At 48.3% G+C, this 26,158-nt stretch overlaps 1 protein-coding gene across 2 annotated transcripts in view; it reads left to right on the top strand.

The window, feature by feature from the left end:
- LOC147120602 (ATP-binding cassette sub-family B member 6-like) overlaps positions 1-26,158 on the top strand; it is a 276,275-nt gene that overhangs the window by 25,939 nt on the left and 224,178 nt on the right. The window lies entirely within an intron of this gene.

Below are 26,158 nucleotides of genomic sequence, written 5' to 3'. Positions count from 1 at the left end.
AGTATTGCACTGGAGTGTCAGCCAAGATTATTCACTCAATTCCCAGTGTCGCGCTCATAAGAAATTGGCTGAGCGGCAGGAGACAGAGACTAAGGATAATGGGCAGGCACTCTAATTGGCAGGATGTGACTAGTGGATAGTCCAGGCCTCTGGATTACTAGCCCAGTGACATAACCACTATGCTACCGTATCCCCTGTGCAGGGAGTGTCTTGTGTTTTGCAGCCATGATATATGCAACTCTAGTGCATCTCATGGAAACGTCCCAAGGGACTTCACAGACGAGGCATTACTTTGAAACGCAGCCACTGTCGTTTTGTAGGAAAACGCTGCAGCCATTTTGTACAAAGCAAGGCCCCACAAACAGCAGTGAAATGAATGATCAATGATTACGTTTTGATGGTGTTTGAGGGAGGAATGTTGACCAGAGCACTGGTAGAACACCCTGCTCTTCGAGAATGCTCGGGATTGGGGGTTGGAGTGGCGGGGGTGGGTCTGCAGATTGCGGCAGCGAGGACAGGCCACGAACAGCAGAAGGCTTCCTTTGAGGGGCCGGGGGGAGCTTTTCCTGGCTCACAAGCATTGCTGGAAAAAACACTTAGCATTTGTAGTCGGCTGCTCCCGTCTCCATCTTGCTGCTGGGTTTCCCGAGCCCTGGGAAGCCCGGCTGGCAACCGTTAAGTTCAAATCAAGCTCCCAACTGTCCCAACTGCACTGAAGGAGCCTGATTTAAATATTATAATGAAGTGTTCTGCGCCTCCGAGATGGGACACAGACATGCCATGCAACCCGCCACCGTAAACATGGCAGTAGACATGTACATGGCAGGTTGGAGACATGATTGTTAACCCTCTCCCACCCGTCACCGGGGGGGGGGGGGTGGGGTGGTTAATATCGACTCCTTTATGTCCGAATGAATCAGTGGAACAGGCAGACATAGGAACACAAGGAGGCCATTCAGCCCCTCGAGCCTGTTCCGGCATTCTGTTAGATCATGGCTGATCTGTACGTCAACACCATGTACCTGCCTTTGCTCCATATCCCTCAAAACCCTTACCTAACAAAAATCTATCGATCTCAGTCTTGAAAGCTCTAATCGACCCCCCAAGTAATAAAAAGGGCAAAAGCAGGAACTAAGTGTCACAAAACATATTTGAAAGTTCTCTATCTGAATGCACGTAGCATTCGTAACAAAATAGACGAGTTAATGGCACAAATAACTACATATGGGTATGATCTTGTGGCCATTACAGAAACATGGCTGCAGGGTGACAATGCCTGGGAATTAAACATACCAGGTTATTTAACGATCAGGAAGGACAGGCAGGAAGGAAGGGGAGGTGGGGTGGCTATGTTAATAAAGGAAGGAATCACTGTAATACAGAGAAATGATATTGGGTCAAAAGATCAGGATAATGAAACAGTTTGGGTGGAGGTAAGGAATAATAAGGGGAAAAAAACACTAGTGGGCATAGTCTATAGGCCTCCGAACAGTTGCAACTCTGTTGGACAGAGTATCAATCAGGAAATAGTTGAGACTTGTAATAAGGGAACATCTATAATTATGGGGGATTTTAACTATCATATTAATTGGACAAATCAAATTGGGCAGGGCTGCCTTGAGGATGAGTTCATTGAGTGTATTAGGGATGGGTTTCTTGAGCAGTATGTAACTGAACCGACCAGGGGGCAAGCAACCTTAGATCTGGTCCTGTGTAACGAGACAGGATTAATTAAAAATGTCCTAGTAAAGGATCCCCTTGGAATGAGTGACCATAACATGGTTGAATTCCATATTCAATTAGAGGGTGAGAAGGTTGGATCTCAAACAAGCGTGCTAAGCTTGAATAAAGGAGACTATGAAGGTATGAGAGCGGAATTGAGTAGAGTGGATTGGGAAAATAGATTAAAGGGTAAGACGATACATGATCAGTGGTGTACATTTAAGGAGTTATTTTACAACTTCCAAAAAATATATATTCCACTGAGAAGAAAAGGGTGTAAAAGAAAAGACAGCCATCCGTGGCTAAGTAAAGAAATTAAGGATAGTATTCGACTAAAAACAAGGGCATATAAGGTAGCCAAATCTAGTGGGAGGATAGAGGATTGGGAAAACTTTAAAAGACAGCAAAAAATAACAAAAAGATTGATTAAGAAAGGGAAGATAGATTATGAAAGTAAATTAGCAAAAAATATAAAAACAGATAGTAAAAGTTTTTATAGTTATATAAAAAGAAAAAGGGTGGCTAAAGTAAATGTTGGTCCCTTAGAGGATGAGACCGGGAAATTAATGGTGGTAAATATAGAGATGGCAAAAACACTGAATGAATATTTTACATCAGTCTTTACAGTAGAAGACACTAAGAATATCCCAACACTGGACAAACAGGGGGCTAAAGGGGGGGGGGGAGGAGCTAAACATGATCAAAATCACTAAGGAAGTGGTACTCGGTAAAATAATGGGACTCAAGGCGGATAAATCACCTGGACCTGATGGCTTACATCCTAGGGTCTTGAGGGAAGTGGCGGTAGGGATTGTGGATGCATTGGTAATAATTTTCCAAAACTCCCTGGACTCAGCAAAGGTCCCGGCAGACTGGAAAACTACTAATGTAACACCCTTATTTAAAAAGGGCAGTAGACAGAAGGCTGGAAACTATAGACTGGTTAGCCCAACATCTGTGGTAGGTAAAATTTTGGAGTCCATTATTAAGGAGACAGTAACAGGACATTTGGACAATCATAATTTAATAGGACAAAGTCAGCATGGTTTTATGAAGGGGAAGTCATGTTTGACAAATTTGCTGGAGTTCTTTGAGGAAGTAACATATAGGGTGGATAAAGGGGAACCAGTGGACGTAGTGTATTTAGACTTCCAAAAGGCATTTGACAAGGTGCCACACAGAAGATTATTGCTTAAGATAAAAAATCACGGGATTGGGGGTAATATTCTGGCATGGATAGAGGATTGGCTATCTAACAGAAGGCAGAGAGTTGGGATAAATGGTTCATTCTCAGACTGGCAATCAGTAACAAGTGGTGTTCCGCAGGGGTCAGTGCTGGGTCCCCAACTCTTTACAATCTATATTAACGATTTGGAGGAGGGGACCGAGTGTAACATATCAAAGTTTGCAGATGATACTAAGATGGGAGGGAAAGTAGTGAGAGAGGAGGACATAAAAAACCTGCAAGGGGACATAGACAGGCTAAGTAAGTGGGCAGAGATTTGGCAGATGGAATACAATACTGGAAAGTGTGAGGTTATGCACTTTGGCAGGAAAAATCGTAGAGCAAGTTATTATCTTAATGGCAAGAAACTGGAAAGTACTGAAGTACAAAGGGATCTGGGGGTCCTGGTGCACGAAACTCAGAAGGTTAGTATGCAGGTGCAGCAAGTGATTAAGAAGGCCAATGGAATGTTGGCTTTCATTGCTAGGGGGATAGAATATAAAAATAGGGAGGTATTGCTTCAGTTGTACAAGGTATTGGTGAGACCGCACCTGGAATACTGCGTACAGTTTTGGTGTCCATACTTAAGAAAGGACATACTTGCTCTCGAGTCAGTACAAAGAAGGTTCACTTGGTTAATCCCGGGGATGAGGGGATGGACATATGAGGAGAGGTTGAGTAGATTGGGACTCTACTCATTGGAGTTCAGAAGAATGAGAGGCGATCTTATTGAAACATATAGGCCCAGTAATTCCTGTCACAACGCGTGAGTACGGACAGGGTACTCACGCGTGTGCCCGGAGGAATTGCCGGTTTTCAGCATGCACAGCGCATGCGCTGAAAACCGGCATTTCCTGTCCTCTGACCCAAGGGGTTAAGAGGCTGAACGCATGCGCGGTATTGGGCAGCGCGTGCGACTTGGATTTCCTGTATTTTTACAGATTTGCGCATGTGTAAAGGGCTCCGGTTTTTACGCATTGAAAAACCACACGTAAGTACTTAGTTTTACAGGTAAGTGGTCTTTTAGTACAATTTAGAATTTTTTTTTCCACAGGTTTATTATTTTTAAAGAATCTACAGTAAGGTAAGTTTAGTTTTAGACCCTATTTTTTAAAAATTTATTTTTTTCAAAAATTTGATTAATTGTTTAAAATAGTTTTTTAAAGTTATTCATAGTTAATTTAATTATTGGGATACTTTTTAACATTTTATTTCAAGTTTAAGTAGTGTTTTGGGGTGCTGTACTTTTCATGAGTTTGACAGTCTTTACTATCAAACTTATGAATGAAGTTTCCCCTCCCCTGATTGGCTGAACAGTGCTTACCTGATCCCAGCCGGCACATCGCACTAACTACGCCGCTGGGTCAGGTTAGCACAGTGCGCCGAGATCAGAACCGGGCCACTTACAGGAAATCCACTGCGGGCCAGGTTTCAGATGTCGGCGCGCCGGGTAAGTGCACATCGGGGGCTTGCACGCGCGGCAAGCCCCCGACACCAAGTTCTGGGCCATTAGATTGTGAAGGGGTTGGATCGGGTGGATGCGGGGAGGATGTTCCCGATGATGGGTGAAACTAGAACTAGGGGGCATAGTCTTAGAATAAGGGGCTGCTCTTTCAAAACTGAGATGAGGAGGAACTACTTCACTCAGAGGGTGGTAGGTCCATGGAATATGCTGCCCCAAAAAGCTGTAGAAGCTACATCATTACATAAATTTAAAACAGAAATAGACAGTTTCCTAGAAGTAAAGGGAATTAAGGGTTACGGGGAGCGGGCAGGAATTTAGACATGAGTCTAGGTTCGGATCGGTCATGGCCCTGTGGGTAGCGGAGCGGGCCCAGGGGCCGTGTAGCCTGATCCTGCTCCTATTTCGTGTGTCTAATTCTGTTGGATTCAGGAGATGGTTCTGTGATAGTGGATTGGCGGTTAGGATCAGATCAGCCATGATTTTATTGAATGGCGGAGCAGGCTCGAGGGGCCGATTGGCCTACTCCTGCTCCTATTTCTTATATTCTTATGTATATTTCCTTAACAAACATCTACCACCATTCAGTAACCAAGGAAGTAACATGCTCACAATGATCAGTAAACACTCGCAGGGCTTTTCATCTTACCATTGTACCAGCAAACGCACAAAAGGTTTAAAGTTCATGTGCATACACCGTGCGAATATGAGTATTGCAATTACACGCCCAACAACAGTCTATTACTCATTTTTTATTTACTAATCCAAAAGGGTGGGGGAGTGGGACTAGCAAGTGCTCTTGCAGAGAGCCGGCACTGGCTTGACGGGCCAAATGGCGGCCTCCTGTGCTGTAACCATTCTATGAAAATGCAATGAGCCATAATCTGGATTCCCAATTAGCTGCATGTGGCTAGTGGCTAATGTGTTGGACAACACTGAACAAGCAGGCCTGGCCACAGCCTCAGTCAACCGTACCCTCTATTTGTGCCCATTTGCTTTCCTCCCCCACTTTTTCTTTTGCTGGGTTGCAATTCCACAGGTGATGGTCAGGCTCTAGTGCATCTCTTAAGTTGTGTCATTACTAAGTGAGGATCAGCAAGTGACTTGACCATAGAGGACATCGCAGTCAAGTCTGAACACATCCTCCCAACTTGTGTACTTTCCATCATGGGTCACTGGACAGGCATTGGGAGCAGGAAGCCTGGCAGGTGTCAGCCAGTGCTCAGTGGATAGCACTCTAGCTTCTGAGTCAGAAAGGTTGTAGGTTCAAGTCCTACTCCAGAGACTTGGGCCCAGAAATTCGGGTCGGGGGCTTCCCGCGGGTGCAAGCCCCCGACCTGCACTTACCTAGCGCGCCGGCCGTTGAGCTGTGGGCCCGCGTGGGATTCCAATTCTGGGCCTCCTCCAACTGCCGGTGCGCCGTTCTTGCGTATCCCAGGGGTGCAGTTAGTTCGATGCGTCCCCTGGGATCACGTGGGCCATGGAGAGCCAATGGTAGCAGGGAATGCTTCATTCATGAGTTTGACAGGAAGGGCTGTCAAACCTATAAATACTATAAGCCCCAAAACCTCACTAAATCTTCAAATAATTTTTTTTTTAAATCACATTTTTAAAATAACTATAAATTACACGAAATAACTATTTTAAACAATAAATTTTTGAAAAAATTAATTACATTTTCTAACGGTGCTAAAAATAAACTTACCTTTTAAAGTATTTAAAAATAATAAACCTGTGGGAAAAAATGTTTTAATTTTAATTAATTCACCACTTACCTTGTAAAAAAACAGGCCTTGCGCCTGCTTTTTAAAAGTATAACTCCTGGAGACTTACCCTCCCGGAAAAACCTGCAAAAAAACGTAAGTTCGATGCGCACGCGCTGCCTCTCCCGTGCACGCGTTCCACCTGTCAACCCCTTCTTTCAGGGGAACGGAAGTGCCGGTTTCCCGCGCATGCGCAGTGCATGCACGAAACCGGCACTTCCATTGGGCTTACGGGTGAGTACTCCATGCATACTCACCCGTGGAGACCTGAATTTCTGGGCCTTGAGCACAAATCTAGGCTGACACTCCTGAGCAGAACGCTACTGCTCTTCTTCAAAATAGTGCCGTGGGATCTTTTACATCCACCTGAGAGGGCAGACAAGGCCTTGGTTTAATGTCTCATCCGCAAGACTGTACCTTCGGTACTGCACAGGGAACGTCAGCCTGGATTATGTGCTCAAGTCTCTGGAGTGAGGCTTGAATCCATGATCTAGTGCTACCCACTGAGCCAGGGATGACACTGAAAAGTTAAAATGGCTGAGTTAAATATTTAGGGTAGAGATTTAATAATAATAGTGTGTTCTGGTGGGAGATAAGGCTGAGAATATTGAGCAGTCTTTTCCCCTGCCCCTGCACAAGATCAATCTGGTTGAAAATTCATGCAAAGCACTTTGCAGTAGACAAACCGGAAGGTTTATCTCATCACCGCTTTCGGTGAGGCAGACTGTTCAGTCACTGTAGAGTAAAAGGGCCCCTCTGCTGGCCTGCCTCAGCCACTGCTGTTCAACGCCTCTAGTTAAGACAATTTCCTTTTAATTCATCTTCACTTCAGAAAGACTCTACGAGAAGGATGAACCATCCGTGGCTAACTAAGGAAGCTAAGGAGGGTATCGCATTGAAAGAAAAGACATACAATGTTGCGAAGAGGCCAGAAGATTGGAATATTTTTGGATACTTGCAAAAGATGACTAAAAAAATATAAAGAGGGAGAATAAAATAGATGACGAGAGTAAACTAGCAAGAAATATAAAAATAGACAGCAAGAGCTTCTACAAGTATATAAAAAGGAAGAGAGTAGCTAAAATAAACGTTGGTCCCTTAGAGGATGAGACTGGGGAATTAATAATGGGGAAAAAAGGAAATGGCAGAGACTTTGAACAAATATTTTGTATCTGTCTTCACGGTAGAAGACACTAAAAGCATCCCAATAATAGTGGAAAAACAAGGGGCAAGAGGGAGGGAGGAACTTAAAACAATCACTATCATTAGAGAAAAAGTACTAGGCAAACTAATGGGACTAAAGGCTGACAAGTCCCCTGGACCCGATGGCCTGCATCATAGGGTCTCAAAAGAAGTGGCTGCAGAGATCGTGGCTGTAATCTTCCAGCAAGTAATTAGGAAGGCAAATGGAATGTTGGCCTTTATTGCAAGGGGGATGGAATGTAAAAGTAGGGAAGTCTTGCTACAACTGTACAGGGTGCTGGTGAGACCACACCTGGAGTACTGCATACAGTTTTGGTCTCCTTATTTAAGGAGGGATACACTTGCATTGGAGGCAGTTCAGAGAAGGTTCACTAGGTTGATTCCTGAGATGAAAGGGTTGTCTTATGAAGAAAGGTTGAGCAGGTTGGGCCTATGTTCATTGGAGTTTAGAAGAATGGGAGGTGATCTTATTGAAACGTAGAAGATTCTAAGGGGGCTCGACAAGGTAGATGCTGAGAGGATGTTTCCCCTCATGGGGAGAACTAGGGGGCATAGTTTCAGGATAAGGGGTCGCCCACTTAAGACAGAGATGAGGAATTTCTTCTCCCGAGGGTCGTAATTCTTTGGAATTCTCTACCCCAGAGAGCTGTGAAGGCTGAGTCATTCACTATATTCATGGCTGAGATAGACAGATTTTTTAACTACAGGAGAGGCAAGGGTTATGGGGAACAGGCAGAAAAGTGGAGTTGAGGCCAAGATCAGATCAGCCATGATCTTATTGAATGGCGGAGCAGGCTCGAGGGGCCAAATGACCTACTCCTGCTCCTATTTCTTATGTTTTGTACACCCTCTCTCCCACTATCGGTACCCGAACACAACAGAGCACAACTTTCACTTACAAAGTAAGCTGCCCGAAGTCACTTCACGGGAGGGGAATGGAAGGCAAGGAGTTAGGAGAGATGACCAGAGGCGTGGTCGGTAGCTTCGGCGCGGCTCTGAGGAGGCCTTTTGATGGCAGGGACAGAGGTGGAGAAGGATTGTAAAGATGGAATTCCAGAGAGTAGGGCTTGAAGTTAACATTCAGGGACTTGAGAATCCAGAACACGTTTTTAACAAAAAAAATTGTGAAGCTTCCCCCTCCTCATCCCTCAAAAACAAAATAAATGTCAGCAAACGAGAAGAAGCTATTGCTTCAGATAACTGCCCTCAGCCAAAGAACTAAACTGTCCATTTCACAAACACACACCTACTTTTAGGAAAGTCTAAAGATCCCCCTTCCTATTCAAAGTCTCTTTCCACCCCCCCCCCCTCGCCAACCCAATCTAATCTGTGCTTTAAAAAAATGCACAGTCACAAATTATATAAGTTACCTGTTTTATAAATTACTTTAATCTTCTTGCCTCCATTTTGGGCCTCGCTCTCCCTTCAGCTGCTCTGGTGACCTCAGTGAAGAGGGAGGGTCATTTGATTTTCACTGGGGAGTTCCCTTGATTTTAGTGGTGGTTGGGGGGTGTTGGAGGATTGGTCGGCCTGGGAGCCAGCCAATCCGGAGCCGCCGGACCCTAGAACAACACACTTCCAGCTGAGTGTGCAGTACTCCTGGGATTCAGCTGGCTGTGTGCTTTTCCACAGTCGGACACCTCTGGGCCCGTCGGAAGTGCTGCCTCTCCCTCCCTCCCTCCCTCTGCTGAAGTGAAGACAGCCTCCTCTCCAAGAGCAAGTTCCCCCACATGACATTACAGGAATAGCTGAGGAAGGAAAGATCATGGTGAGTCTCCACAAGGCAGGAGAATAAGGTTGTGTTATAACCTGGGGAACATTCAAACGTGAAGGTCCGGGAAAGGCTCTGCAACAACAATGACTTGTATTTATATCGCGCCTTTAACGTAGTAAAATGTCCCAAGGCGCCTCACAGGAGCGTTGTCAAACCGCGCCACATAAGGAGAAATTAGGGCAGGTGAGGAGATAGGTTTTAAGGAGCGTCTTAAAGGAGGATTGAGAGCCAGAAAGGTTTAGGGATGGAATTCTAGAGCTTAGGGCCTTGGCAGCTGAAGGCATGGTGGAGCGATTAAAATCTGGGATTCTCAAGAGCCAGAATTGGAGGAGTGCAGATATCTCGGTGGATTGTAGGGCTGGAGGAGGTTGTAGATATAGGGAGGGGTGAGGCCATGGAGAGATTTGAAAACAAGGCTGAGAATTTTAAAATCGAGGCGTTGCTTAACCAGGAACCAATGTAGGTCAGGGTTGATGGTGAACGGGACTTGGTGCGAGTTAGAAAAATGAATGCCTTGCCTCGTTGGGGCAGCCTGTACCATACCGGGAATGGTAGCATTGTGGTTATGTTACTGGTCTAGTAATCCAGAGGCCTGGCCTAATGAGCCGGAGACGTGAGTTCAAAATCCACCACGGCAGCTGTGGAATTTAAATTCAGCTAATTAAATAAATCTGGAGTAAAAAGCTAGTATCAGTAATGGTGACCATGAAACTATCGGATTGTCGTAAAAACCCATCTGGTTCTTTAGGGAAGAATTCTGCTGTCCTTGCCTCGTCTGGCCTATATGTGACTCCAGACCCACAGCAATGTGGTTGACTCTTAACTGCCCTCAGAAATGGCCTAGCAAACTGCTATGAGAAACAACATTAAGAATAAAACCAGACGGACCACCCGGCATCGACCTAGGCACCGACTTCTGATATGACAACGGCACACCCAGCCCAGTCGACCCTGCAAAGTCCTTCTCGCTAACATCTGTGGACTTGTGCCAAAATTGGGAGAGCTGTCCCACAGACGAATCAAGTAACAGCCTGACATAGTCATAGTCACAGAATCATACCTTTCAGCTAATGTCCCAGACTCTTCTGGCAGGACAGACCCACCAGAAGTGGCGGCACAGTGGTATACAGTTGGGAGGGTGTGGCCCTGGGAGTCCTCAACATTGACTCTGGACCCCAAGAAGTCTCATGACTTCAAGTCAAGCATGGGCAACGAAACCTTCTGCTGATTACCACCTACCGCTCTCCCTCAACTGATGAATCAGTACTTCTCCATGTTGAGAAGCACTGAGGGTAGCAAGGGCACAGAATGTACTCTGGGTGGGACTTCAATGTCTATCACCAAGAGTGGCTCGGTAGCACCACTACTGACCAAGCTGGCCGAATCCTGAAGGACATAGCTGCCAGTCTGGGCCTGCGACAGGTGGTGAGGGAACAAACACGAGGGGAAAAACGTACTTGATCTCGTCCTCACCAATCTACCTGTCGCAGATGCATCTCTCCATGATCGCATTGCTAGCAGTGACCACCGCACAGTCCTTGTGGAGACGAAGTCCTGTCTTCACAATGAGGACACCCTCCATCGTGTTGTGTGGCACTACCATCGTGCTAAATGGGATAGATTCAGAACAGATCTAGCAGCTCAAAACTAGGCATCCATGAGGTGCTGTGGGCCACCAGCAGCAGCAGAAGAATTGTATTCCACCACAATCTGTAACCTCGTGGCCCGGCATATCCCTCACTCTACCATTACCATCAAGCCAGACAACCAACCCTGGTTCAATGAGGAGTGCAGAAGAGCATGCCGGGAGCAGCACCAGGCGTACCTAAAAATTAGGTGCCAACCTGGGGAAGCTGCAACATGGGACTACATGAATGCTAAACAACGGAAGCAGCATGCTATAGACAAAGCTAAACGATCCCATAATCAACGGATCAGATCAAAGCTCTGCAGTCCTGCCACATCCAGTCGTGAATGGTGGTGGACAGTTAAACAACTGATGTGAGGAGGAAGCTCCATGAATATTCCCATGCTCAATGATGACGGAGCCCAGCAAAAGAGAAGGCTGAAGCGTTTGCATCCATCTTTAGCCAGAAGTGCCGAGTGGATGATCTATATCGGCCCCCTCCTGAGGTCCCCACCATCACAGAATCCAGTCTTCAGCAAATTCGATTCACTCCATGTGATATCAAGCAATGGCTGAACGCACTGGATACAGCAAAGGCTGTGGGCCCCAACAACATCCCGGCTGTCGTGCTGAAGTCTTGTGCTCCAGAGCTAGCTGCACCTCTAGCCAAGCTGTTCCAGTACAGCTACAACATTGGCATCTACCCAACAATGTGGGAAACAGCCCAGGTATGTCCTGTCCACAAAAAGCAGCACAAATCCAATCTGGCCAATTACCGCCCCATCAGAATACTCTCAATCATCAGCTAAGTGATGGAAGGTGTCGTCGACAGTGCTATCAAATTGAAGTCAATGGGAATCAGGGGAAAACGCTCCACTGGCTGGAGTCCTACCTAGCACAAAGGAATATGGTTGTGGTTGTTGAAGGTCAATCATTTCAGCCCCAGGACATCGCTGCAGGAGTTCATCAGGGCAGTGTCCTAGGCCCAACCATCTTCAGCTGCTTTAGCAATGACCTTCCCTCCATCATAAGGTCAGAAGTGGGGATGTTCACTGATGACTGCACAGTGTTCAGTTCCATTCGCAACTCCTCAGATAATGAAGCAGTCCATGCCCGCATGCAGCAAGACCTGGACGACATTCAGGCTTGGGCTCATAATTGGCAAATAACATTTGCGCCACACAAGTGCCAGGCAATGACTATCTCCAACAAGCGAGAGTCTAACCATTGCCCCTTGACATGCAACGGCATTACCATCACCGAATCCCCCACCATCAACATCCCGGGGGTCACCATTGACCTGAAACTTAACTGGATCAGCCACATAAATACTGTGGCAACAAGAGTGGGTCAGAGGCTAGGTATTCTGCAGCGAGTGTCTCGCCTCCTGACTCCCTAAAGCCTTTCCACCTTCTACAAGGCACAAGTCAGGAGTGTAATGGAATGCTCCTCACTTGCCTGGATGAGTGCAGCTCCAACAACACAAGAAGCTTGACAACATCCAGGACAAAGCAGCCCGCTTGATTGGCATCCCATCCACCACCTTAAACTGAACTGGTTCTACTGGTTCAAAAGCAAAATACTGTGGATGCTGGAAATCTGAAATAAAAACAAAATACTGGAAATACTCAGCAGGTCAGGCAGCATCTGTGGAGAAAGAAACAGTTAATGTTTCAGGTCGATGACCCTTCGTCAGAACTGGAAAAAGCTGGAGATGGAACAGGCTAGGGGAAGCCGCATGGGTCCTAGCTATGCCTGCCTTTTCGTGGGATATGTGGAACATTCTTTGTTCCAGTCCTACTTGGGTCCCCTCCCTCACCTCTTTTTCCGATACATTGATGACTATCGGTGCTGTTTCCTGCTCTCGCCCTGAACTAGAAAATTTCATTCACTTTGCTTCCAATTTCCACCCTTCCCTCACATTCACATGGTCCATCTCCGACTCTTTCCTAACCTTCCTTGACTTCTCTGTCTCCATCTCTGTAGATAGGCTATTGACAAACATTCACTACAAGCCGGCCAGGCAGCATCCGTGGAGAGAGAAACAGAGTTAACGTTTCAGGTCTGGGACCCTTCATCAGATTTCCAGCATCCGCAGTATTTTGCTATTATATTCACTACAAGCCCACTGACTCCCACAGCTTCCTGGACTACACTTCCTCCCACCCCGCTTCCTGTAAGGACTCTATTTCATTCTCCCAGTTTCTCCGTCGCCGCCGCATCTGCTCTGACTATGCCACCTTCCATACTAGTGCTTCTGACATATCTTCCTTTTACCTCAACCGAGGATTCCCCTCTACTGTGGTTAACACGGCCCTTGACCGCGTCCGTCCTATTTCCCGCACTTCTGCTCTCACCCCTTCCCCTCCCTCCTGGAACCACGATAGGGTTCCCCTTGTCCTCACCTTTCACCCCACATTCAACGGATCATTTCCCGCCACCTCCAGCGTCATCCCACCACCAAACACATCTTCCCCTCACCTCCCCCTTCAGCATTCCGAAGGGGCCGCTCCCTCCACGACACCCTGGTCCACTCCTCTATCACCCCCAACACCTCTTCCCCTTCGCTCGGCATCTTCCCGTGCAAGCGCAGGAGATGCAACACATGCCCTTTTAACTCCTCCCTTCCCACTGTCCAGGGCCCCAATCACTCCTTCCAGGTGAAACAGCGATTTACTTGTACTTCTTGCAATTTAGTATACTGTATCCGCTGCTCATGATGCGGTCTCCTCTACATTGGGGTGAACAAACGCAGATTGGGTGACCGCTTTGTGGAACACTTCCGCTCAGTCTGTAAGGGTTACCCCGAGCTTCCGGTCGCCTGTCACTTTAATTCTCCGCTCCGCTCCACTCCCACTCAGACGTCACCATCCTCGGACTCTTACACTGTTCCAAAGAAGCTCAACCTAAGCTCGAGGAACAGCACCTCATCTTTCGATTAGGCACTTTACAGCCTTCTGGATTCAACATCGAGTTCAACAATTTCAGACCATAACCTCTGCCCCAATCTCTTTTTTCCATTTTTTCCCCCTCTCTCTCACATGGCAGCTGTCTTTCATTCTGCCAGTGCCATTTACACTTCATCTAGAGCCATCTTTTGTTTTTTAACGTCCCACTACAATCTCCTTTTGCCGTGCACCATCATCCCTTTTGTCTCTTAATCTCTCCTGCCTTCCATCCTATCGCAGACCTTCCCTTTTGTTCTTTCCTCCCTGCCCCTACACTTGCTTAAAAACCTGTTCCATCTCCAGCTTTTTCCAGTTCTGACGAAGGGTCATCGATCTGAAACGTTAACTCTGTTTCTCTCTCCATAGATGCTGCCTGACCTGCGTATTTCCAGCATTTTCTGTTTTTATTTTTGGTTCTACTGGTTTTTCAGCTCAGTTGGCCTCAAGCTACCAGTTGCTGTTTTACTTGCTGTCCGGACTCGTTCTACCTGTTTTCAGCTTTGCTGGTCGCTGGCTTGTGGTTTTACTTTTTCTCTGCCGCTTTGATCTACGGTGACCTCCAACTTAGAATCATAGAAAGTTACAGCACGGAAAGAGGCCATTTCGACCCATTGTGTCCACGCCGGCCAACAAAGAGCTATCCAGCCTAATCCCACTTGCCAGCTCTTGGTCCGTAGCCCTGCAGGTTAGAGCATCCCAAGTGCACATCCAAGTACTTTTTAAATGTGGTTAGGGTTCCTGCCTCTACCACCCTTTCAGGCAGTGAGTTCCAGACCCCACAACCCTCTGGGTGAAGAAATTTCCCCTCAAATCCCCTCTAAACCTTCTCCCAATTACTTTAAATCTGTGCCCCCTGGTTTTTGACCCCTCTGCTAAGGGAAATAGGTCCTTTCTATCCACTTTATCTATGCCCCTCATAATTTTATACACCTCAATAAGGTCTCCCCTCAGTCTCCTCTGTTCCAAAGAAAACAGACCCAGCCTATCCAGTCTTTCCTCATAGCTAAGATTCTCTACTCCCGGCAACATCCTTGTAAATCTCCTCTGTACCCTCTTCCTGCAGTCTACAGCATCCTTCTTCAGTATAAACCACACTGCCGATTTTAGTATCATCTGCAAGCTTCTTAATCATACCCCCTATATTTAAGTCAAGATCATTGATATATACCACAAAAAGCAAGGGACCTAGTACTGAGCCCTGTGGAACCCGACTGGAAACAGCCTTCCAGTCACAAAAACACCCATCAATCATTACCCTCTGCTTCCTGTCTCCGAGCCAGTTTTGAATCCAACTTGACACTTTGCACTGGATCCCATGGGCTTTGTGACCAATCTGCCTTGTGGAACCTTATCAAAAGCCTTGCTAAAGTCCATATACACTACATCAAACGCACTACCCTCATCTACCCTCCTTGTTACTGACGTGCCTCAATAACTCCAAGACTCGAAGTTAGCAGAATAAAACAAAGGCTTTTATTAGCAAAGAAAAGATGCCGGTGGCTGCACCTAGCTTCACCTGGCGTGCTGCTGTTCTACTGCAGGACAAGCCTGGACTTGTCTTAAGTAGGGCCAGGTATGGGCGGAGCCGACACACAAAGGGGGCGGTGCCCTATACACAATACAAGGTACAAACACCGGAGCAGGCAATACAATATATACAGTTAACTACAGAGTCTGATGAATGACATATTTCATCACATTCACCCCTTCTACAGATTTAGTCTGTCCGGGGGTGTGATAGTCCTCTGTGACCGACGTAACGGTTGCGGTGCCGCGGGTGCCGGCTGGGTGTCCCGGGTGGTCTCCTGGGTCTCTGCCGGGGGCGCCACCGGGGTTGTTGATGGAGTAGGTGGTGGGGGAGTAGGTGGTGGGTGTACCGTTGGCTGGTGTTCTTCCGGGGGTGATGAGAAATTAGTGGGTGGAGTGGGTGGGTAATAGTTGTTGTGGTTGTTGTTGTAGTCGTTGTCGCTGTTGTTACCGGCTGGGGCGAGGTCTTTTATGGACACAGTGTCCTCCCATCCGTCGGCGTGCCGGACATACGCATATTGTGGGTTGGCGTGGAGCAGGTGCACTGGCTCCACGAAGGGGTCCGTCTTGTGGCCCCTCACATGCTTCCGCAGAAGTACCGGACCTGGGGTGGAGAGCCATGACGGTATGGATACGCCTGAGGTGGATTTCCGGGGAAACACAAACATTAGCTCATGAGGCGTGGCATTAGTGGCGGTACACAATAGTGACCGTATTGAGTGGAGCACATCTGGGAGGACTTCCTGCCAGCGGGAGATAGGGAGGCCCTTGGTCCTTAGAGTTAGGGTGACTGCCCTCCATACTGTCCCGTTCTCTCGCTCCACCTGACCGTTACCCCGGGGGTTGTAGCTGGTGGTACGGCTGGTGGCAATCCCCTTGGACAGCATGTGCTGGCGTAGCTCTTCACTCATGAAGGCCGCCCCCCTATCCGTGTGGATATAGCTTGGCATACCGAACAGGCAGAACAGGCTGTTGAGGCATTTAATGACCGTGGCGCTGGTCATGTCTGGGCAGGGGAAGGCGAATGGGAAACGGGAGTATTCGCCCACAATGTTTAGGAAGTAAACATTGCGGTTGACGGACGGGAGGGGGCCCTTGAAATCTAAGCTAAGCCGCTCAAAGGGCCGTGTAGCTTTGATTAGGTGGGCTCTATCAGGGCGGTAGAACCGAGGCTTGCACTCAGCGCAAGTGCGGCAGTTCCTGGTCAGAGACCGAACTTCCTCAATCGAGTAGGGTAAGTTGCGGGACTTTATGAAGTGGAACAGCCGTGTGACCCCTGGGTGGCAGAGGTCGTTGTGGAGGGTCTGTAGCCGATCCCCGGTGGCGTTGGCACACATCACTCGTGAGAGGGTGTCGGGGGATTCGTTAAGGGCCCCCGGCCGGTATATGATGTCGTACTCGAAGGTGGAGAGCTCGATCCGCCACCTAAGAATCTTATCATTTTTAATCTTCCCCCTCTGTTTATTATTGAACATAAACGCTACCGACCGCTGGTCGGTAAGTAGGGTGAAGCGTTTGCCACGATGGCTTGGGCCTCCTTTTCCACGGAGTAGTGTCTGATCTCGGGCCCCTGGAGGGTCCTCGAGAAGAAAGCTACGGGCCGCCCTGCCTGGTTGAGGGTGGCCGCCAAGGCAAAGTCAGACGCATCACTTTCCACTTGAAAGGGAGTGTTCTCGTCCACTGCCTGTAGCGTGGCCCGCTCAATATCCTGCTTAATGCTTTTGAAGGCAGCATGGGCCTCAGCAGAGAGCGGGAAAGAGGATGCTTTCAAGAGGGGACGGGCTTTATCGGAGTAGTTAGGGACCCATTGGGCATAATACGAGAATAACCCCAGGCACCTTTTCAGGGCTTTGGGAGTGTTGGGCAGGGTCAGCTCCCGTAGGGGGCGCAATTGGTCGGGGTCTGGTCCGATTTCCCCATTCTCCACCACGCTGCCTAGTATGCAGAGGCGCGTGGTGTTGAAAACGCACTTGTCCTCGTTGTAGGTGAGGTTGAGTTTTTGTGCGGTTTTCAGAAACCTCGCGAGGTTTGAGTCGTGGTCCTGTTGGTTGTGGCCGCAGATGGTGACGTTGTCGAGATAGGGGAAGGTTGCCTGCAAGTGGTGGTCATCGACCATGCGGTCCATCTCCCTCTGAAAGACCGAGACCCCATTCGTCACCCCAAAGGGGACTCTGAGGAACTGGTAGAGGCGTCCGTTTGCCTCGAAGGCGGTGTACGAACGGTCCTCTGGTCTGATAGGGAGCTGGTGGTACGCTGACTTGAGGTCGATGGTGGAGAACACCCGGTATTGGGCGATTTGGTTCACCATCTCGGATATGCGGGGTAGCGGGTAGGCGTCTAGTTGGGTATAGATGTTGACTGTTTGGCTATAGTCAATCACCATCCGCTTCTTCTCGCTACCCCTCACCACCACCACTTGGGCGCGCCACGGGCTGTTGCTGCGTTCAATAATGCGCTCCTTCAGGAGCCTGTCTACCTCGGTCGCGATAAACCGCCTGTCCTCCCAGCTGTACCTCCTGCTTTTGGTCGCTATTGGCCGGCAGTTAGGGGTAAGGTTCGCGAATAGCGAAGGCGGCTTTACCTTCAGGGTAGCCAGACCGCACACTGTGAGGGGCGGCTGGGTCCCACCGAAATTGAGCGTGATGCTTTGGTGGTGGCACTGAAAATCCAGGCCCAAGATCACGCTCACACATAAATCTTTCATAATTAACAGTTTAAAATTATTATATACAGTGTCTTTAACGGACAATCGTACCGCGCAGTAACCCGCAATAGTCGATACCTGGGTTTTGTCGGCCATAGAGATCCTGCCCTGAGTAGGGACTATAGTTAGAGAGAGTTGTTGTACCAGATCAGGGTGAATGAAGCTCTCCGTGCTCCCGCTGTCAATTAAACATTTAACCTTGCACCCGTTTACCTCAATCTCCACCATCGATTTAGATAGTGGGTGCGGTCTGGACTGGTCCACTGTGATCGACGCCACTGTAGGGCCCTGATCGGGACAAGATGGTGGGCCACATGAGGCCGGGTAAGATGGCGTCCACGCTGTCTGCTCGCGAGATGGCGGACCCCACGAGGTCGGACAAGATGGCGTCCAAGATGGCCGCTCCCACGGCGCGCACGAGGCGGTGGCGGTTTTGCCTGCGGGGTTCCCTCTGCACACCTTCCCAAAGTGCCCCTTCTTACCGCACTTAATGCAGGTGGTGCCTTTCGCCGGGCACAGGTTCCTGGTGTGCTTCGGCTGCCCGCAGAAGTAGCATTTGGGGCCCCGATGCGTCACGGCGGTCGTAGGGCTTCTGGGGGGAGAGCAGGGCCCCGACGGTGTTGGGCCACCGGGCTGGGAAACAGAGGCGGCGTGGGCCGCGCGGCCTGCCGAGTAGGAGTCAGAGTTCTCCTGAGCCACATCCAACGATTGCGCTGTGTCCACAGCCTGTGTCAGATCTAGGCCCGTTTTCTCTAGCAGTCTCTGCCGGATATAATTAGAGCTAAGGCCTGCGATAAAGGCATCCCGAATCAGCTCGTCTGTGTATACCGTGGCTTTCACGTCTTTGCATTTGCAGTCTTTGCCAAGCACCTTTAGGGTGACTAGAAAGTCCTCTAGCGACTCTCCGGGTCGCTGTGTGCAGGTAGCAAGCAGGTGCTTGGCGTACACTTCGTTGGTAGGCCGCTGATAGTGGGCCTTTAGGATGTTGCAGGCATCCAGGTAGCTGGCGGCGTCTTGTATGAGTGGAAAAACCCGGTGGCTTACCCGATTCTGTAGGATCCCGAGTTTCACATCTCCGGTGGCTGTAGAGGCTGTGACAGCTTCGGAGTTGGCCGTAAAGAATTCCAAGCACTGGAACCAGTGTCCAAACCGTGCCGATGCATCCGAAGTATGCGGGTCCAAATCCAAGTGTTCCGGTTTCAAAAGTTGATCCATCGTTAAAAGTTTGCTAATAAAATTGACGTGCCTCAATAACTCCAAGACTCGAAGTTAGCAGAATAAAACAAAGGCTTTTATTAGCAAAGAAAAGATGCCGGTGGCTGCACCTAGCTTCACTTGGCGTGCTGCTGTTCTACTGCAGGACAAGCCTGGACTTGTCTTAAGTAGGGCCAGGTATGGGCGGAGCCGACACACAAAGGGGGCGGTGCCCTATACAAAATACAAGGTACAAACACCGGAGCAGGCAATACAATATATACAGTTAACTACAGAGTCTGATGAATGACATATTTCATCACAGTTACCTCCTCAAAAAATTCAATCAAGCTTGTTGGACACTACCTTCCCTTAACAAGTCCGTGCTGACTATCCTTGATTAATCCGTGTCTTTCTAAATAATGATTTATCCTGTCCTTCAGAATTCTTTCCAATCATTTTCCCACCACTGAGGTTAGGCTGACTGGTCTGTAATTAATCGGTCTATCCTTTTCTCCCTTTTTAAACAAGGGTACCACATTAGCAGTCCTCCGGCCCCACACCTGAAGCCAGAGAGGATTGAAAAATGATGGTCAGGGCCTCTGTTATTTCCTCTTTTGCTTCGCTTAACAGCCTGGGATACATTTCATCAGGGCCTGGGGATCTATCCACTTTTAAAGCTGCTAAACCCCTTAATACTTCCTCTCTCACTATGTTTAGTTCAGCTAATATTTCACACTCCTCACCCCAGATAGCAATGTCTGCTTCGCCCCTCTCCTTTGTGAAAACAGACGCAAAGTATTCATTAAGAACCCTACCCACATCTCTTGCCTCCACACGCAGATTACCCTCATGATCTCTAATAGGTCCTACCCTTTCTTTACCTATCCTCTTAATCTTAATGTAGTTATACAACATCTTTGGGTTTTCCTTGATTTTACTTGCCAAGAATTTTTCATGCTCTCTCTTTGCTTTCCTAATATTTTTAATTGCACCCCTGCATTTTCTGTACTCCTCTAAAGATTCTGGAGTATTTAGCCCTCGGTATCTGTCATACGCCTCCCTTTTTTTCTTTATTTTACCCTGTATGTCCCTAGACATCCAGAGGGCTCTAGATTTGTTAGACCCACCTTTTTTCTTTAAGGGCACATGTTTGGTCTGAACCTTCCGGATCTCGTCCTTGAATGCCTCCCACTGTTCTGACACTGATTTACCTTCAAGTAGCTGTTTCCAGTCCACTATGGCTAAATCCCCTCTGAGCTTAGCAAAATTTGCTTTTCTCCAATTTAGAATTTTTATTCCTGGTCTATCCTTGTCCTTTTCCATAACTACCTTAAATCTAACTGAATTATGGTCACTAGCACCAAAATACTCCCTCACTGATATGCCTTCTACCTGCCCAGCTTCATTCCCTAAAACTAAGTCCAGAACCGCCCCCTCCCTTGTTGGGCTTGCTACATACTGGCTAAAAAAGTTCTCCTGGATGCATTTTAGGAATTGCGCACCTTCTATACCTTTCACACTAATTTTATCCCAGTTAATATTGGGGTAGTTGAAATCCCCTACTATTACTGCCCTATAGTTTTTGCACTTCTCAGAAATTTGTCCACATATTTGTTCTTCTATCTCCCTCTCACTGTTTGGGGGTCTGTAGTATACTCCCAGCAGTGTGATCGCCCCTATTTTTGTTTTTCAATTCGACCCATATGGCCTCATTTGATGATCCCTCCAACATATCATCCCCCCTCTCAGCTGTAATAGTTTCTTTAATCAATACCGTGACCCCCCTCCCTTTTTACCTCCCTTTCTATCATGTCTGAAAATTCTGTAACCAGGAATGTTGAGCTGCCATACCTGCCCCTCTTTCAGCCATGTCTCTGTAATAATAGCTATAATATCATAGTCCCAAGTATCTACCTGTGCCCTCAGTTCATCTGCCTTGTTAGCTGTACTCCTTGCATTGAAGTATATGCCATTTAGTACAGGCAAACCTCCTTGTTGACTACTATCTAACCCTTGATTCCTCTGTCCTTCCAATTTGCTTTCTACGTTTTTGTTTTCCAATTCCAGTTTTTCTTCCCTCCCTATTGACTCTATACTTCGGTTCCCATCCCCCTACCAAGCTAGTTTAAACCCTCCCCAACAGCACTAGCAAACCCTCCCGCGAGGATATTGGTCCCGTTCCCGTTGAGGTGCAACTCGTCTGGCTTGTAGAGGTCCTACCTCCCCCAGAAATGGTTCCAATTCCTCAGGAATCTAAAGCCTTCCCTCCTACACTATCTCTCCAACCACGCATTCATTTGCTCTATCTTCCTATTTCTGAACTCACTAGCACGTGGCACTGGTTGAGGTCCTGCTTTTTAACCTCTTTCCTAGCTCCCTAAACTCTGCCTGCAGGACCTCATCCCTTTTCCTACCTCTGTTGTTGGTACCGCTATGGACCACGACCTCTGGCTGTTCACCCTCTCCCCATAGAATGCGCTGCAGCCGTTCAGTGACATCCTTGACCCTGGAACCAGGGAGGCAACACACCATCCTGGAGTCATGTCTGTGGCCGCAGAAACGCCTGCCTGCTCCCCTAACTATTGAATCCCCTATCACTATTGCTCTCCCTCTCCTCTTCCTCTCAGCCTGTGCAGCTCAGCCTTCCATGGTGCCTTGGACTTGGTTCTGGCTGCACTCCCCAGGTCCGCATCTTTCTGCACTGCTACCGATTCATTCCTATGACAACAACCTCCATCCTCGAACTCTCTACCCTTCAAATAGCTTCTGGACTTCACTGGTCTGCTGTGGACAGCGGTTCGTCGATGCTCCGTGCCGGCTCTATTCTGCTTACCTCAGCTTTGTCCCTCCATGGGACCTCTGACTTTGTCCTCGGTCTCCGTACTATTGTCTCCAACCTATTCCCTGCTACCAGGATCTATGTATCCCATTAATTACTACATTTAACCAGGCCTATGTAACCTCTGCATTTCCCGTGTCCATTCGCGTGCGCACTTTAGCTGCTACTCCGGACCCGAGCCATTCAATGCTTTTCCACTTTTTCTCCCCCTTTTCCTTTTCTCTCTATCCCTTCCTGACCACCCTCTCCTGTCGTCATGCCTCCTTTCATCTCTCCTCTTTCGGATACTCTGCCCTCCCAAGTCCCTACCCCAATCCTTCATTAGTCTTCGACCTTACTACTCTATTGCTGCCGTCCCAGGCTTGGACTCCCTCTTAGATAAGCCTACAGCTTCTCTCTGTGCCTCCCTTGGCCCATTGAGGCACGCGTCGCTGCCTCCTGACGAGCAGCAACCCCAACTATCCCATCCTACTCTCTTGCCGACCTTCCCACCCAGCGTGCCCACTGGGGATTAATCTTGCCAAATCCCTCCCCCCCCCGCCCCCATCGCTGACCCTGTGGATGCTGGCAGTGGGTCAGCCATCACCGACCCTTTCTGCATCTCCCTCCAGAATGTCTGTGCACTTGCAAACAAGACCCTTGCCATCCATGAGCTTATCGTGGAAGATTGCATCAACATCGTGGCTCTGATGGAAACTTGGTTGAGGGGTGATGACACCTTACCCTTAAATGAAACCTCCCCGCTTGCCCCGATCAGACCGCCATGGTGGTGGCGTGGCTCTCCTCACCAAATCATACCTTGGTTTGTCCCCCTACTCCTCTGGCACTTTCTCCTCCTTTGAGCATCTCACCTTATTCCACACCTCTCATTTAAAATTCTCGTTCTCTACCGTCCACCCAAGTACCATAACAATTTTATTACCGAGATACCTTCACTGCTTTCCTCCCTCAGCCACTGCACCGAATGACTTCTCATCCATCTCTCTCCATCTTAATTCATCATGTTCTCTCTCCTAGCCTCCTATACTTCCTTAATCTCTCCCTTCATGTAAACTCCCATTCATGGCCACCCCCTCGACCTTGCCATCTCTTGTGGCCTCGCTACTCCCATCTTGTCAATCGCAGATAAGGCCATCTCTGACCACTTCCTTGTATCGCTCTCCACCCACTTCCCCCCCCCCTCCCCCCCACCCCACCTCACCTCAACCCTACTTCCTTCTGTGTCCGCCCCTGGAAAAAGCTCTCTTCCCAACTCTCTTACAACTGTACTTATGAAATCCCAACTGTCCAACCTTTGGCCCTCTATTCACCATGACATTTCTGCAGCTACCGATCTGCTCAACCACGCCTTCACCAGCACCTTTGATGCCCTAGTCCCTATTAAAACAATTACTCTCTCACCCTGGCCGTTTCCCCTGGTACGGCCCTCATCTTCGCTCCCATAAGTCCAAGGGACGCAGACTTGAACGGCTGTGGCGGACAAATGGTTCAGCCATTCACCGGCAGATATGGCTAGATCACATAAAACATTATCGGGTCCTGCTCTCATCTGCCAAAATTGCTCACTATTCCAAAATCACTCTGGAATGCAAAGACAAACCCCGGCTTCTATTCTCCACTGCTAACCGTCTTCTTAAACCCCTCTCCCTTGTCTTCGGTAGTGGGGAAAATGCTAGAGTCCATTATAACAGATGTAATAGCAGAGCACTTGGAAAGCAGTGACAGGATCGGACAAAGTCAACATGGATTTACAAAAGGTAAATCGTGCTTGACTAATCTGCTGGAATTTTTTGAGGATGTAACAGGTAAAATAGATAAGGGAGAACCAGCAGATGTGGTGTATATGGACTTTCAGAAGGCTTTCGATAAGGTCCCGCATAAAAGATTAGCGTGCAAAATTAAGGCACATGGGATTGGGGGCAAGGTATTGACTTGGATAGAGAACTGGTTGGCGGATAGAAAGCAAAGAGTTGGAATCAATGGGTCGTTTTCCGAGTGGCAGGCAGTGACTAGTGGGGTACCGCAAGGATCGGTCCTAGGACCCCAGCTGTTCACAATATATATTAATGATCTGGACGAGGGAATTGGATGTAATATCTCCAAATTTGCAGACGACACAAAGCTGGGTGGGAGGGTATGCTGTGAGGAGGATGTCGTGAAACTCCAGTACGATTTGGCCAGGTTGGGTGATTGGGCAGAAACATGGCAAATGCACTATAATGTGGATAAATGTGAGGTTATCCACTTTGGTGTCAAAAACAGGAAGGCAGATTATTATTTGAATGGCAATAGATTGGGAGAAGGGGAAGTGCAAAGAGACCTGGGTGTTCTTGTGCACCAGTCGCTGAAGGTAAGCATGCAGGTGCAGCAGGCGGTTAAGAAGGCAAATGGTATGTTGGCCTTCGTAGCAAGAGGGTTCGAGTACAGGAACAAAGATGCCTTGCTGCAGTTGTACAGGGCCTTGGTGAGACTGCCCCTTGAGTATTGTGTGCAATTTTGGTCGCCTTATCTGAGGAAGGATGTTCTTGCCATGGAAGGAGTGCAGCGAAGATTCACCAGGCTGATACCTGGGATGGCAGGAATGACGTATGAAGAGAAATTGGGTCGATTGGGCTTATACTCGCTGGAGTTTAGAAGATTGAGAGGGGATCTCATCGAAACCTATAAAATTCTGTCAGGCCTGGACAGACTAGATGCAGGAAGGATGTTCCCGATGGCGGGGGAGTCCAGAACCAGGGGTCATAGTCTAAGGATAAGGGGTAAGCCATTTAGGACTGAGATGAGGAGGAATTTCTTCACCCAGAGAGTGGTGAACCTGTGGAATTCTCTGCCACAGAGGGCGGTGGAGGCCAGTTCATTGAATATATTCAAGGAGGAGTTGGATATATTTCTTAAGGCTAAAGGGATCAAGGGAGATGGCAAGGACAGGGTACTGAATTTGGATGATCAGCCATGATCTCATTGAATGGCGGAGCAGGCTCGAGGGGCTGAATGGCCTACTCCTGCTCCCATCTTCTATGTTTCTACGTGAGACACTCGCTGCAGAATACCCAGCCTGTGACCTGCTCTTGTTACCACAGTATTTATGTGGCTGGTCCACTTAAGTTTCTGGTTAATGGTGACCCCCAGGATGTTGATAGTGGGGGATTCGGCAATGGTAATGCCATTGAATGTCATGGGGAGGTGGTTAGACTCTCTCTTGTTGGAGATAGTCATTGCCAGGCACTTCTGTGGCGCGAATGTTACCTGCCACTTATCAGCCCAAGCCTGAACGTCGCCCAGGTCTTGTTGCATGCGGGCATGGACTGCTTCATTATCTGAGGAGTTTTGAATGGCGCTGAACACTGCAGTCATCAACGAACATCCCCATTTCTGACCTTATGTTGGAGGGAAGGTCATTAATGAAGCAGCTGAAGATGGTTGGGCCTAGGACACTGCCCTGTGGAACTCCTGCAGCGATGTCCTGGGGATGTGATGATTGACTTTCAATCACCACAACCATCTTCCTTTGTGCTAGGTATGAGTCCAGCCAGTGGAGCATTTTCCCCCAGATTCCCATTGACTTCAGTTTTACTAGGGCTCCTTGATGCCAGACTCGGTCAAATGCTGCCTTGATGTCAATGGCAGTTACTCTCACCTTACCTCTGGAATTCAGCTCCTTTGTCCATGTTTGGACCAAGGCTGTAATGAGGTCGGGAGCTGAGTGGTCTTGACGGAACCCAAACTGGGCATCAGTGAGCAGGTTATTGGTGAGTAAGAGCAGAGAAGGCTGAGGGGGGACCTGATTGAGGTGTACAAAATTATGAGGGGCATAGATGGTGTAGATAGAAAGGAATTTTTCACCTTAGTAGAGGGGTCAATAACCATGGGACTTAGTTTCAAGGTAAGGGGCAGGAGGTTTAGAGGGGATTTGAGGAAAAACTTTTTCACCCAGAGGATGGTTGGAATCTGGAACTCACTGCCTGAAAGGGTGGTAGAGGCAGGAACCCTCACAACATTCAAGAAACATTTAGATGAGCACTTGAAATGCCATAGCATACAAGGCTACGGACCAAGTGCTGGAAAATGGGATTAGAATAGACAGGGCTTGATGGCCAGCACAGACACGATGGGCTGAATGGCCTCTTTCTGTGCTGTATAACTCTATGACTCTAACTAGGAGCAGGA

The sequence above is a fragment of the Somniosus microcephalus genome, chromosome 4, assembly GCF_052327205.1.
Source record: "Somniosus microcephalus isolate GS21.2 chromosome 4, FLI_Smic_1.0, whole genome shotgun sequence".
NCBI lineage: Eukaryota > Metazoa > Chordata > Chondrichthyes > Squaliformes > Somniosidae > Somniosus > Somniosus microcephalus.
This window is presented reverse-complemented; position numbering and strand designations above follow the sequence as displayed.